Genomic DNA, 14215 nt, shown 5'->3' with positions numbered 1-14215 from the left:
ACTTTGATCATAAGAAGATGTGTCACTGCATTACTGTCCTTTGATCTGGGGAGATCTGACCCATTTCAGCCGAGGCTTCCTTTCGTCATTTTCATTCAGGGTAGGACTATTGGGAATATAACGAAACAGCTTCCCATGACATTTGAAATTGAAAACATTGCCTTATTTATTCACTAGTGTCTATAAAGCTCTAAACAACTTACAATATATCAGTCCTATAAAAATAGAAGTGCCAAGGGTCACTGATCTTCAGCACTGACATCCTCTTTGACATTAACCTTTTCAGTGCCAGAAGCTTTTTAAGATTATGCAGAATTTACTTGAAGTACACCGTAAATCTCTCATTAATGTAGCAGCAAAAAGGTTAATCTTGCCTGGCTGCTGTATGTCACCAATAGAAAAAAAAAATTGCAAAGCTCAGCTACAGAGGTATTGCTATCAGAAAAGGATAAGAAGCATTTCTGCCTTAAGCCACAGCTGTGTTTTGTGCCTGTGTATTATGAAGGCCTGCTAGACCGGCTGTCTAAATGAGTAGCTGTCTCTCACCCCTCCCATCCCCTCCCTTTTTTTCCCCTCTCCTGTTCTTTTTTTTTTTTTTTCCTTCTCTTTTCCTGCTGAGCGATTGCAAAAAGGAGCTTTTACGCTTCTGTTCAGCTGCGCTTCACCCTAAACGTCTATTCATCCCACCGTCATCGCTTCCTATTTTGCGCTCTGGAGTAAAAGGGAAAAAAAAAAGGCATAATCGTTTAACCCAGCAGCATCATCGCTGAAAGGTAGGGGAGGCTGAACCGAAGGCACTGTCAATAGGGAGACAAAAATAATTCCTCTTGTGATTTCAATTGTGCACTGTTTATTTATATGTGGGTTAGGAGAGCTTAAAGGCCTGCAGTCTTATGTCAGACAGTTAAGATTGGGTTTCTTCCATATCCTTGCATGTTTCTATTTATAGAAGACCGCTTGTTTATAACCATCCATATTTATTTTACAAACCAAAATTATACCATGTATTGCATCGTATACATTGTACAATTCTTTTTTTTTTATTTAGATTTTTTTTTTGCTTTTATTACATATTTTGACTTCAAATTGTAACCATATACTACATTAGTCTGGTAAAGTCAAGTTTGTTTCAGCTATCTATATATTTTGCAGATTGTTGTGACACTTTTGTTTGCATGTCATTTTTTTATTTTGCTATCTTGGACTTGATGCTTTATGTGTGTTGGTATTCAAAGGTTCACAATGAAATCAATTCAAAATCTGCTTTTTTAATTCAGCTGGTAATATAACGTGGGTGTGTGCATGGAAATCATGATGGTATATCTGATGATTTAACTCCTTTAATGCCAGAGGGCATGTCTGTGATTGTAACTTTTTCTATTTTATGACACACAGACTCTCCTCTTCCTGTTTTTACAACATGACTCTCAGTGATATCTTTATGAACTATGAGAATTTCCTACTAGTAGGATTTTGTTTTTGTGTTTATATGCTCATAATTTGGCCAGCCGGAGTAAAATATGTACCTGTATTGTGGACGTTGATTCACCCAGGGTCAGTGATATGTTGTTTCTTTATGCCTGGGACATGTCTTTCCGATTATCAGCATGCTGACAATATCTGGGATTCATGGTCTCCTACTGCCTGCAGTACAATAGGGCAGAAGGTGAACACTAATGAACTCTTCCACTGCTTCAGTATTTTCTGTGAAAGCTAATTACCATCAACAGGCTCAGTGATGACTGTCAGATGAATTTTAATCTGATGCACACTGTTCGGTTGCTGAGCACATTCTAGGTTTTGCCCCGAATGTTGTGAACTGTACTTCTCTCCCCCGTTCACAGGCAAGAGGGGCAATCTCAGTTTCTTTATGGATTCTTCTAATATTTCTTGCTCATCAAAATACAATCTGCTAATAGTGATGGGCAAATCTGCCCTGGTTCAATTTGTCATGGGTTTAGTGAATCTTGTTAAATTTTGTGAACCCAAACTTAGAAGTGAATCCCAATGAAGTCTATGGGGGGAGGGGGGGTGGTGGTGGCGGCAGCGGCGATGAATCGTGTGGTTAAATTCTGGTTATTTTAGATCTAAGAGGCAACCTACACATAGGAAGCTGGGCATTGCAATGGGGGATATGTATTAATGGGGAAAAAAAAAATAAAAGAACAATACCATTTCGGGGGGGTCTTTTTTATTAGACTTCAAGAGCACCATTAAAAATACACAAAGCCTTTATAGGCATTATAAAACTTCCTCCCTGTAGCTTGTGTTCTTCCCTGCATAAGATTTACATTGATCATGTAGTTTTATGGTGTCATTTGTTTTCATTTACGCACAGCTTATAATAAAGTCAATCTGCACATTGCTGTATGAGCAGTTTCTGTTTGTATTCAAACATGAGGTGTGCAGCATGGTCAATGTATGACCTCTGTCTGTAGTCTGATAACTGACATTTTCTGTGAAGAAACTACATATCCCTCAATCCTTGGATCTGTCAGTCTAGTGCAGGTGAGAGGTGCACAGTAATTTAGATCTGACACAGCCACAAATATGCACAGCATTCACAGATACAAGCTTGTCATGCAGCTGGAAGATTTTTCTTTTTTTATATATTACATTTAGCATTTGTGATGTGACACAGAGTGCATGGCAATGCATGCATTGGAGACTGTGTGATCCAGAACAGGAAGTTGTCCCTTTGGCAAATAGGGTCAGGCTAGATGTAGCAAAGCCCAGACATAGGGGACTTGATACAAACTGCAGCCACGTCATCTCTTAGATTGTAAGCTCCAAGGAGCAGGGCGCTCCTAAGCATCTTGTATTGAACTGTATTGTTGCTGTATTGTCTCCCATTATATTGTAAAGTGCAGATCAAACTGTTGGAGCTATATAAATCTTGTACAATAATAATGTGAGCCACTCATTACAAGGTAAGGCAAACATACACAAAACCGCAGAGAGAATAAAACTACACTAATCCTCATAAAACAAAACATTTTACAGAGTATAATACCTTTTTTTTCAAATAAAATTTTTTTGTTTTTTAAATCTTTTTTTAAATTTACAAATACAAATTAAAAAGACTATTTACAAAGAGAGAAAAACAAAATATTAAAACTCAAAGAAAAAACTCACAAAAGGAAGGGCAAGACAAACATACAAGAAGGCGTATACCCTAAATCCCAATTCTATTCTCATAATATCCCTACTCCTTCCCCTGAAAAAAAAAGGGGGGGGGGGACAGTAGGACAGGCGGAGGCCCCCACCCCAAATTGGTGTGAAATACTGAAGTTACCACACCCTGCTACCCAATCCATATTTCCTCTCTTACACCCCCCTATCCTCCCTTCCCACCATTCCCCATCCAACACCTATTCCTTGTGTTGTAACAAAACATGTCAATTGTGATATTAATTATAGTGGAAAAAAAAAAAAAGAGGATTTTGTGTAAATTGTAGTTATCCCCCCCATATTCTCCTTTTCAGGCCCATGATGGCAGTTCTGCACTCAGTGAATAGTGAAACTTCCAGACCTTGTTTAAGGCCTTAAAGCTGTACTTGGTGTTACAAACAGTACAACAGAAACAGTCTCAGTATCAGTGCACACCGTCAGCGTATATTTGGCTGTGGAATTGCTGTGTTTTTTTTTCTTTTACAGTTTGATTGGGATGCTGTATGTAAACCAATTTTATATATTTCAGTTTGAAAGAAAAGGCTTTTTATTTATTTAGGTAGTTTTAGTAGAGACCCATGCTTTCCCATCAAGTGCTAATAGACCCACTTTGACCACTTTTGTTAATACAAAACTGTATTGCCACTGGCCAATTTCTATGAAGCTCTTATTAGGAATTAAGAGATGAAACAAGCCAGCAGCAAGTGAGGGAGAATTGGCCAAAACATACTAGAGAAAAGGAGTATAGGTAGGTATTTTGCTATAAAAATGGAGACCATAGATGACACAGCAGTGTAAAATTGGCCAGCAGCAGGACAACTTTAAATTGAAAGACTAGTCCTAAACTTACTGTAGACAAAGGGTAGCATTGGCCGGTAGCAGGACAGTTATAACCACTTCCCACCCAGCCCCCCCATTCCTTTCATTAGATCTGTATGCCCGGGGGCGGGAAGGATTGTCGGTCATGTGACCACCATGATAGGCTGTCATAGTGTTCACTTGCTCAGGAGCCAGTCCCACTGGCCTACTGATCATTGGGGAAGTGAGGGGGGCAGAGCAGTCTGATAGCTTAGTCTCTGTGCGGGGAGTAAGAACCTGGAAGCAACATCCAGCATTCCTTCCAGTTTCTGCTGTCCCTTTCCCATGCCATTGCAGCTAGGGAAGATGCTAAAGAAGTTCGACTCTCTTTTAATGTATGATTTCTGTGCTCATTACTTTGAAGTCTATTTGATGCCATGGATTACTTTACAAGGTTTGGTGCACATTATTTCTTACAGGGACAAGGGCTTTGCCGGTATGTCTGCCTTGTCCTAACTTGTGTATTGGTATATTTGGAGCTATATCAAGACACTTCTTTGCAGATACCAACTGGTTATGACCTCTGTGGGCTCCTTGCTAAACATTTAATCATCGAGATTGTTCTTTGTGTATCACATGCACCTCCTGACCAGTTCATGTAGATGGTTTCAGCCACACACTGTATATTGGTTCAAGGATGCATATTCACAGTTGCATCAAGTGTACAGATGCTTGTGTTTGTATTTGCACATTGATCAATGCTGTATTTGTTGATTACTAATAGGTATACCTTTTCTACTTGCCAACGACATGCCTACATAGAGTAGATATTATAATATTCCATACATTTTTACAGCTGGAAGGATACTTATTTCAATGTGAGTTGGATCTGGGAGGTTCAATGATAATAAATACGTTGAGAGGGTAGTGGTGTACTGATTTTAAGTAGGTTTGGGAGGGTAGAGGTCAGCTTTTATAACTGCACTGCCTCATACAAACACTAAAAAAAAAAATACGAAAAGGTAAACCTATGTGGGGATCTGCTACTCTCTACAATCTGCATTTATAAATGCCTGTAAATATATTATACTGTATATGCTCTTCCTGTCCCTGGGTTGTTGGCTTGAATCCCCAGAAGGAGTAAGCAGATATGAGAGAGAGAGTTCAGCCACATGTCCTGTTCATGCTGCTAAATGCCCAACCAGATTCCTCCAACACAAAGATAGATGCTGCATTGTGGTCATCCCCGGGAGCCCCTGCAGCTGAACTTTGCCACCACATTCATCTGGAGGTATCTCTCTATTAATAATTATGTCCTGTCCTGAATGGAGGCACTACCAACATGGTATCAATCCCACCCTTCCTCTTAGCGAAAATTCTGGATTCTCTTACAGACATACAGGTTTAGTGCAATATCCTGTTTAGGGAGGGCTGTTTCTCATCACCTCCCCCTCCCTAAAAGAGGGCTACAGTTGTTACTCAGCATTTTTTTGCAACTGGGGTATTTGTACATCTATGTCCCATCCAGGCCATGTTTCTGGATCTTCACAATAGCCAGAGGGGGATGGGTGGGGGGTGATTGCAAGAAACCATGGGAGATGTAATTGTGCAGTGTCCCTAGTCACTGAACTGCTATTACATCTAAGCCATCTTGAGAGAACACAAACTCCAGGCACCCTTTAGATGTGCATGCTCCAGGAAGGGACCTTATATTGACTTTGGCTATGCAGTCTGCCCGTAAGTTGCCCGATTATAGTCTCAGACCTGCTATTGGAACAGTAATCCAGCAACTGATTAGCACAGCACAACTGAAGTCTGCACCATCCAGTGGCCAGCAGGGAGGAACATGCTAAGCTAAAAGGATGTGGAGATGTGTACTTTTGCTCTGGCTAACCACTCATTATAATTTATGCTTAAAGTCTCTGCTCTTAGTGCATTTAACTGCTTAAGGACAGCCCTATAGCAGATATACTGCTACAGGCCGGCACCTGTGCACAAAGTCACGTGTATGTATAGGTGATTTTGCATCTCCGGGTAGGGGGTGCGTGTGAGCCCTACCCGCACTGCCATTCGCAGCTGCGGATGTCAATCACCGGTCCAGACCGGTAATTACCCGGTGGCACCCAGTGATTACCGACAATCACCGACGGTTAGGAAGACTGTTTTGTTTACAGTCTTCCTCCCTGTCAGCTCGAGCACACTGCTCGGGATGGCTGTGCAGCACAGCCATCCTAATCAATGTGTAGTAAAGCACCCCTCGCCCCCTAGTAAAACACTCCCAGCACATAGTTAACCCTTTGATTGCCCCTCAGATTAACCCCTTCCTGCTCAGTGCCATTACTACAGTGTCAGTGCTTTTTTTTTCTTTTTCTTTTTTTTAGCACTGATCACTGTATCGGTGTCATTGGGGATGTCAGTGACACCAAGTTAGTTCCCCCCCAGTGTCAAAATGTCCACTGCAGTCCTGCTAAAAGTCGCTGATCGTCGCCATTACTAGTAGAAAAAAAAAAATCCCAATAACTATGTCGCCATTTGTAAACACTATAACTTTCACGTAAACCAATTAATTTACACGTATTGAGGTTTTTTTTTTTCAGAAAAGACATGTTGCAGAATACATTATGACCTAAATTTGACAAAATTAGATTTTTTAAAAAATTTTTTACTGCACATGTTTAATAACAAAGTCAAATTTTTTTTTTCTCAAAATTGTCGGTCTTTTTTTGCTTATAGCGCAAAAAATAAAAATGCACAGGCGATCAAATACCACCAAAAGAAAGCTCATTTCGTGGGAAAAACATTGCATGACCGCGCAATTGTCAGTTAAAGTAAAGGAGTGTCATAACGCAAAATATGGCCTGGTCAGGAAGGGGGGTAAATACTCAGGAAGGCAAGTGGTTAAAAGAGAGGTATGTGTTTTTGTTTGTTTTTTGTTTGGTCATTATCTGTCCCCAGCCTGGACTAGCTTAGTGAAGTCAGCCAACAGCGGACTTTAGCCTGCTGCCATCTGAAAATGGGTCACAAGAGTGTGGAATGAACTTCTCCTTTAAATGGGTGGCTGCAAAGGTATATATTGAGACAGCAGAATTAAAAGTTCACCTTTTAGTAAAAAATAAATGCACTTTTTTTGCAGGTAAAAAAATGTGCATTCATTATTTTTGTGTGCAGGAGCCTTTAAGCATTACACCAGCGATCAGCAGACCTGTAAGAATATCTGCCGGGATGTACGAGCAAGCAGATATACTAACAGGAAGAATCGATGAACTACCACAGTGCTCCTCAGCGCCATGGTACTTCATGAGGACTACAAGCTGACAGCTGGTAAGGCTGTCCGGACTTGTAGTCTCTCTTTCACAGAATACTGTGAATGAATGACGTGGCCGGGCTACAGCCACGTTTTTTTGAAAATTTGACAGCTAGCAGGGGGCTGGCTAGCTGTCAAAACGGGGAGTGGGGGCCAGTCAGATCGTAACATGTTACACCCTGAATGAAGGTGAACTTATGCTTTAATTGTAAGATGAAACTATTGAGAATTGAAACCTGAAACATATCTGTAACTTTTCTTTTTTTTCTTATACTTTACCTTTTTGCTGGAGTTGCAAAATACAATCCAGGAAAAAAAAAGTTAAATAGAAGTTAAATTCCAGTGCATACTTGTTCTAGTATCGTTTTCATTGAAACAGAAAAGGTTCAGCTTCAGCACCCTGAAACCTGTAGCTTGAAAACTAAAGAAATGTTGGCTTCCATCCAAGGCTATCAAAAAGGTATTTTTCTATATGACAAATTCCTTAAGCTTTGAAATCTCCAAGGGCAGGATCTTTAGACTTGCAGCTCCAACTGTTTGGTGCTGACTAGCTAGCTAAATCCAGGAGGTGGTGTTTCTGGATGTATTGATAACCACATTAATAAACACCATCTCAGCAAGAAATGGGAGCTAAATACCCCGACCTTTCCCAACAAACCAGTACCCTTTATCTACATGTCAGTGTTTGTTTATATGGACAGAAAATAGTTCTTTAGTATACATTTCACATACAATAAGCCCAGATGTCAAACAGCCCAGGTGCAGCGTCAGATGCTCATGTTTGCAAGCCAGCTCTTGGTGCAAAGGAGGTCACTAATGCATTTCCAGGAGGTTCATCTTGTTGATTTTGTCAGCTTCAGTAATTTTGTGAACTCGATGACCTGAAATTGCATTGACTGTTTAGCAGACAAGGAATGCTTATGTTTCTTTTATCCCAATAATGCATTTTTCCCTAATTTTTGCCTTTTAAAAATTCATGTACCATTTATTCTGTAATATATTCACACAAAAAATCCTAAGTAAATAGACAAGGCTGATAAGCTAAGCATTGCCATTGAATAAATATTACATACTATAGCTGTGACAGCTCCAAATTATTTACTATGTTTCTTATATTCTGAATCTGTGTGTAATATTACATCTGATTTAGATGCCATCCTTGTTATGCTACCTGAAATTTAGAATTCCAGGATCCAAAAAATACACCTACACACCTTCCTGCTCTTTTTGAGCCACTTTTCCCCCCATATTTTTACTTTTAAGTAGAACTAACCCCACCAAGTTAGGTTTCCCAAAACAGTTCTATTCAAGGCATGCCATGGATCATAACTGTCACAATGTGCCATTTGTTGGCTCTCAACTGAACAGTCAAGCCATCAAATGGCTGGTGTCAGGACTGATCACATGTGCAGCACCATGGCAACTGCTGATCGGAGGCTAAGATGGCAACTTCTTGGCTGTAAAGGGTAGGAGGATTTAACCACAAAAGGTGGGTTTTCCTTATATCTTTTTAAATAACTGTGGACACCATCCCTTTTATTTGAATAAAACCAAAGAAAACCCTATACCCTCCCCCAAAAGAAGGAGTTAGGAAAAAAATTAGACTTTGGTCTACCTTACAGCAAAAACTAAATAAATAAAACCAATGAATGCATTTCATGTTGAAATACCAGATTTATCAGCTGCCAAGTCCCCAGAAGCTAGAGCTAATCTCTCCACCTGGGAAGACCATGTACGAAGATCCAAATGGCCACCACCATGAGAATGTGTCTCTTTGTGATCCTTCTTGTATTCAACAGAAAATGATTTGGATCGTGTTCATTGCCTTTGATTAAACCACATGCCCCATTGCCAGATATATTCACCTTGGAAGACAGATTGCCATCAGATCCACAATATGGTCATAATGGTGGGAAAAGAGAGGGAGGAGAACCCCCAAAGTTTTGTGTAAAAGTGTAATCAAAGTTTTGCCACATCCATAAATAAACTTCACCTTTTTGAACATGCACCACTGTGGGTCAAAACTGACTCCCCACACTCAATGTCAAAAAACCCCCATGGAGACAGACAATCAGAGGCCCCATGTTCTATGCAACCAATAAAGCATTTGGCTCAATGAAAAAATGAAACCGGTTTTCAGCAAATCAATATGGTGCCCCAGCGGGACAGTTTCATATACATATGTTTATGTTAACTTTCAGTCATAACTTTTATAGGTGTCATTCAAAATGCAGCTGAAAAAATGCATATGCTTTATTGCACATACAGTATATGTGCATTTGGAAGTAATAATTTATTCTGATTATAATGCATTAACTTGCAAACATGCATAAACATGCTAGGTAAAAAAAAAAAAAAAACTTACAGTATCAGCTCCCCCCCACCCCCAATACTTGCCTACTCTTTCGACTCAGTTCTGTGCCTGAGAGCAGCTTCACTGACTTCTCTCTCCTCACAGGCACAGAGGCAGCATCGGGAGCCATTGGCTCTTGTTGCTGTCAAATTCCGTGAGAGGCCAGTCAGGGCCGAGCCATGCTGTGTATGTCTTTGGACACACAGAGCCTGGCTCAGGAGCAAGCACAAATGAGTGCTCCCATAGAAAGTGGCTTGCTATGGGGTCACTGCAGTAAGGAAGAGTCAAGAGCACTGGTGGGGGACCCAAGAAGAGGAGGTTTGGGGCCACTCTATACAATACTATTGCACAGAGCACGTGAGTATAGTATTTTTTTTATTTATTTATTTTTTTAAATTGCTTTTAATAACGCTTTAAGGGTTTGAAGACAGTGAGACCAGACATCATCGGGCATTCCATTGGGTTCTGGGGAAGGGGCTATTTACATTAGCATGGACTGGAAACCTGTCAGATCTGACTGAAAGCATACTTGAGAACAACCAGATAATATGCAGAAAAATCTGCATTGGGTGACTGACATCTGAGACAGAATAATGTAGGAGTTATTCTTGCTTTAAAAAGACGAACAGATGTTAAATAGGCTTGATGCTTATGTGCACATTTTACACAGATACAGGCAATGCTACAAAAACAAAATTATTTCTGCTGACAAAGATTCTCTTACTTGTGATTTGGAAGAGTTATCCGTAGCATGCAATCATCCTTTTATTTATCATCCAAATTAAATGAACACTTGTTTATTATTATTTATTACTATGAATTTGCCATCTTTAACGGAGTGTCCACATTTCTAAAGATAAGGAGAGAAAGAAGCTCTGGCACATATTGATGTTATGGAAGTCTATTTTAACCAAGAAATCCAAATCACATTAGGCTTTGATAGATAAATCTTCATAGACTGGATTTTGAAGTTCTTTATCATAAAGGTCTCATTCACTGAGCCATTCATATGTATGTAGCTAGATAGGAAGGCTTGGTAATGAACAGACTTCAGTGGCTTTTTTCATCTTGGTAGACCAGTTGTTAGTAATCTAAATGACTATCTTAGTATATGCACTAGAAGTGGCGCTTACCCTTTTAGAAAGAGGTTTTTGTATCAGAAACAGAGTTGTCAGTCTGCTTTTTGTTTTGGGTTCCTACAGTGATTTGGCTTTACAACACACGATCATAAATAGAGCATCTAGTGGCCCAAGTATTTGGTTCTGAAACCTCATTTATAATTTTGACTCTCAGATCGTAAATCCTTGCGTCCTGCAGAAGCCCTGTAACAAACTTGGAAGAGTGATTTTGTTCCTAGCAATTACTGAGATTCCGGATGATACATTTTTTGACAAACAAAAAGGGCAAGTAGTAGATACTTCACTAGCAGTACTGAGAAGGGGTAACGTTCTAAAATGAATTGTAAATTAAATCGGTAGTTGGGAAAATATCAGGTTTAGTACAAGCTGTGGTTTGTTTTTTTTTAAAAAGTATCCCAGTGTGTAAACGTTCACCTGCTGGTCTTTTTATTTACCTGTAAATAATTTTCCCTGCTTTAGAAAAGAGAGGCTGGGCACTTCCCAGTAAAATCCCATCTTTATCCACCAATTCATAAAGCTGAATTTTTGGCCATTCCTATGGTGAGGCTAAAGCCAAGCTCATTTGCTACTGTGTATGTTCAGCCACATTTACTGAGCACTGCACCTTCATTGAAATCAAGTGCTGTTTTTGTTCTGGTGCTTCTATTGAGCACTATTCCTTCTACTGGGAGTATGTACAGCTTTGTGTTTTGTATAGATTTCTCTCAATTTTCCTGATTAGTGCAAGCTCTGGTCTCAGGCAAGCACCAGGTGCAGAAGATAAGCACTGTCGGTCACAAATACAGTCAGGTCCATAAATATTGGGACATCGACACAATTCTAACATTTTTGGCTCTATACACCACCACAATGGATTTGAAATAAAACAAACAAGATGTGCTTTAACTGCAGACTGTCAGCTTTAATTTGAGGGTATTTACATCCAAATCAGGTGAACGGTGTAGGAATTACAACAGTTTGCATATGTGCCTCCCACTTTTTAAGGGACCAAAAGTAATGGGACAGAATAATAATCCTAAATCAAACTTTCACTTTTTAATACTTGGTTGCAAATTCTTTGCAGTCAATTACAGCCTGAAGTCTGGAATGCATAGACATCACCAGACGCTGGGTTTCATCCCTGGTGATGCTCTGCCAGGCCTCTACTGCAACTGTCTTCAGTTCCTGCTTGTTCTTGGGTCATTTTCCCTTCAGTTTTGTCTTCAGCAAGTGAAATGCATGCTCAATCAGATTCAGGTCAGGTGATTGACTTGGCCATTGCATAACATTCCACTTCTTTCCCTTAAAAAACTCTTTGGTTGCTTTTGCAGTATGCTTTGGGTCATTGTCCATCTGCACTGTGAAGCGGCGTCCAATGAGTTCTGAAGCATTTGGCTGAATATGAGCAGATAATATTGCCCGAAACACTTCAGAATTCATCCTGCTGCTTTTGTCAGCAGTCACATCATCAATAAATACAAGAGAACCAGTTCCATTGGCAGCCATACATGCCCACGCCATGACACTACCACCACCATGCTTCACTGATGAGGTGGTATGCTTAGGATCATGAGCAGTTCCTTTCCTTCTCCATACTCTTCTCATCACTCTGGTTCAAGTTGATCTTGGTCTCATCTGTCCATAGGATGTTGTTCCAGAACTGTGAAGGCTTTTTTAGATGTCGTCTGGCAAACTCTAATCTGGCCTTCCTGTTTTTGAGGCTCACCAATGGTTTCCATCTTGTGGTGAACCCTCTGTATTCACTCTGGTGAAGTCTTCTCTTGATTGTTGACTTAGACACACATACACCTACCTCCTGGAGAGTGTTCTTGATCTGGCCAACTGTTGTGAAGGGTGTTTTCTTCACCAGGGAAAGAATTCTTCGGTCATCCACCACAGTTGTTTTCCGTGGTCTTCCTGGTCTTTTGGTGCTGCTGAGCTCACCGGTGCGTTCCTTCTTTTTAAGAATGTTCCAAACAGTTGTTTTGGCCACGCCTAATGTTTTTGCTATCTCCCTGATGGGTTTGTTTTGTTTTTTCAGCCTAATGATGGCTTGCTTCACTGATAGTGACAGCTCTTTGGATCTCATCTTGAGAGTTGACAGCAACAGATTGCAAATAGCACGCTTGAAATGAACTCTGGACCTTTTATCTGCTCATTGTAATTGGAATAATGAGGGAATAACACACACCTGGCCATGGAACAGCTGAGAATCCATTTGTCCCATTACTTTTGGTCCCTTAACAAGTGGGAGGCACATATGCAAACTGTTGTAATTTCTACACCGTTCACCTGATTTGGATGTAAATTCCCTCAAATTAAAGCTGACAGTCTGCAGTTAAAGCACATCTTGTTCATTTCATTTCAAATCCATTGTGGTAGTGTATAGAGCCAAAAATGTTAGAATTGTGTCAATGTCCCAATATTTATGGACCTGACTGTAAATAGGTATTTGTCTCCTTCAAAGCTGTGTAGTGTGGCAAAAGTGGGAAGGTGTGGTGGTGGGGTAGTTGTTGACCATGCTAACTCTGGATTCAAAGCACGATGAAGATATGTTTCATCATTATGCCTATTTTCTCTAGGATCAAAAGAGGGCTTCAGATACCAACTTACAGTGGAATTCCAGGCTCTAACAAAGTCTAAAAGTGCTTCCACCCCCTTCTAAATCCTATTCTAACTACCCTGTAGAAGGAAGATGCTCATGTTTACCTATTCTTGGCACACTCTGGTATGGTCACATGGTCTCTCCATTGGCTGAGTCAGGGGAGAGGAGAGATCGTCAACAATAGATGAAATATCTGGGCAGTAATGACACCCATAAGCTTATTATGGGAGATCTCCTTGTCTACTGTCCCTTCTCTCCACTGAAGCCGCCGCTGGGAGCCAATCACATGATTGGACTGGAGCCCTTTGAGAATAAGTATCTTCCTTGTACAGAGTAGTTAGAAGGGAGTGGGAGCCATTTTGTAGCTTGATTAGAACCTGGACCCTTTTGAGTTTGACTTTGTGAAATAGTTTGAAAATCCCTGTAACCAATACCAAGCATATTTGTTGCAAAAAACTCATTATCCCAAGTTTTATACACCATGGCATGAGCTAGAGTGTCCGTATTAAGAAGATACGGTACATTAGTTCCTCACTGGCACATGTCGCATTCAAGAATATGTTAACATATTATAAACAATTGATCAAAGGAAAATAATTATCAGTAATACATATATATGGCTTTATTCAATAAAGGATTCTTATTCATAGAAGGTAATTTTAAGAGCCCAACTTTGGGCTAATTTTTTGGTCATAAGGTTCCCTTAGCTAGGATAGTGAAAGTGTTAGTTGCAATACTTATCTGGAGTGTTCCCTCACAATACTTCTTTACCACCACAAAATCTTCCAGGTGGAATGACCCTGGGTGTCATTCAGCTTGGAAGACTTCAGAGGTACTGTGAGTACAGTGTATTATCATAGCAACCT

At 40.1% G+C, this 14215-nt stretch overlaps 1 protein-coding gene across 2 annotated transcripts in view; it reads left to right on the top strand.

Annotated features, from left to right (window-relative positions):
* Positions 1 to 577: 577 nt before the first annotated feature.
* The window catches only part of CUNH1orf21 (chromosome unknown C1orf21 homolog), a 146968-nt gene continuing 133330 nt past the window's right edge, over positions 578 to 14215 (top strand). For both annotated transcript variants that reach the window (XM_089678825.1, XM_089678826.1), the window contains exon 1: positions 578 to 773. The gene's annotated coding sequence lies outside the window, so the exon portion shown is untranslated. The remainder of the gene's footprint in view (positions 774 to 14215) is intronic.

The sequence above is a fragment of the Staurois parvus genome, unplaced genomic scaffold (assembly GCF_062004578.1).
Source record: "Staurois parvus isolate SC_StPar_1 unplaced genomic scaffold, SC_StPar_1.0 ptg000210l, whole genome shotgun sequence".
Lineage (NCBI taxonomy): Eukaryota > Metazoa > Chordata > Amphibia > Anura > Ranidae > Staurois > Staurois parvus.
This window is presented reverse-complemented; position numbering and strand designations above follow the sequence as displayed.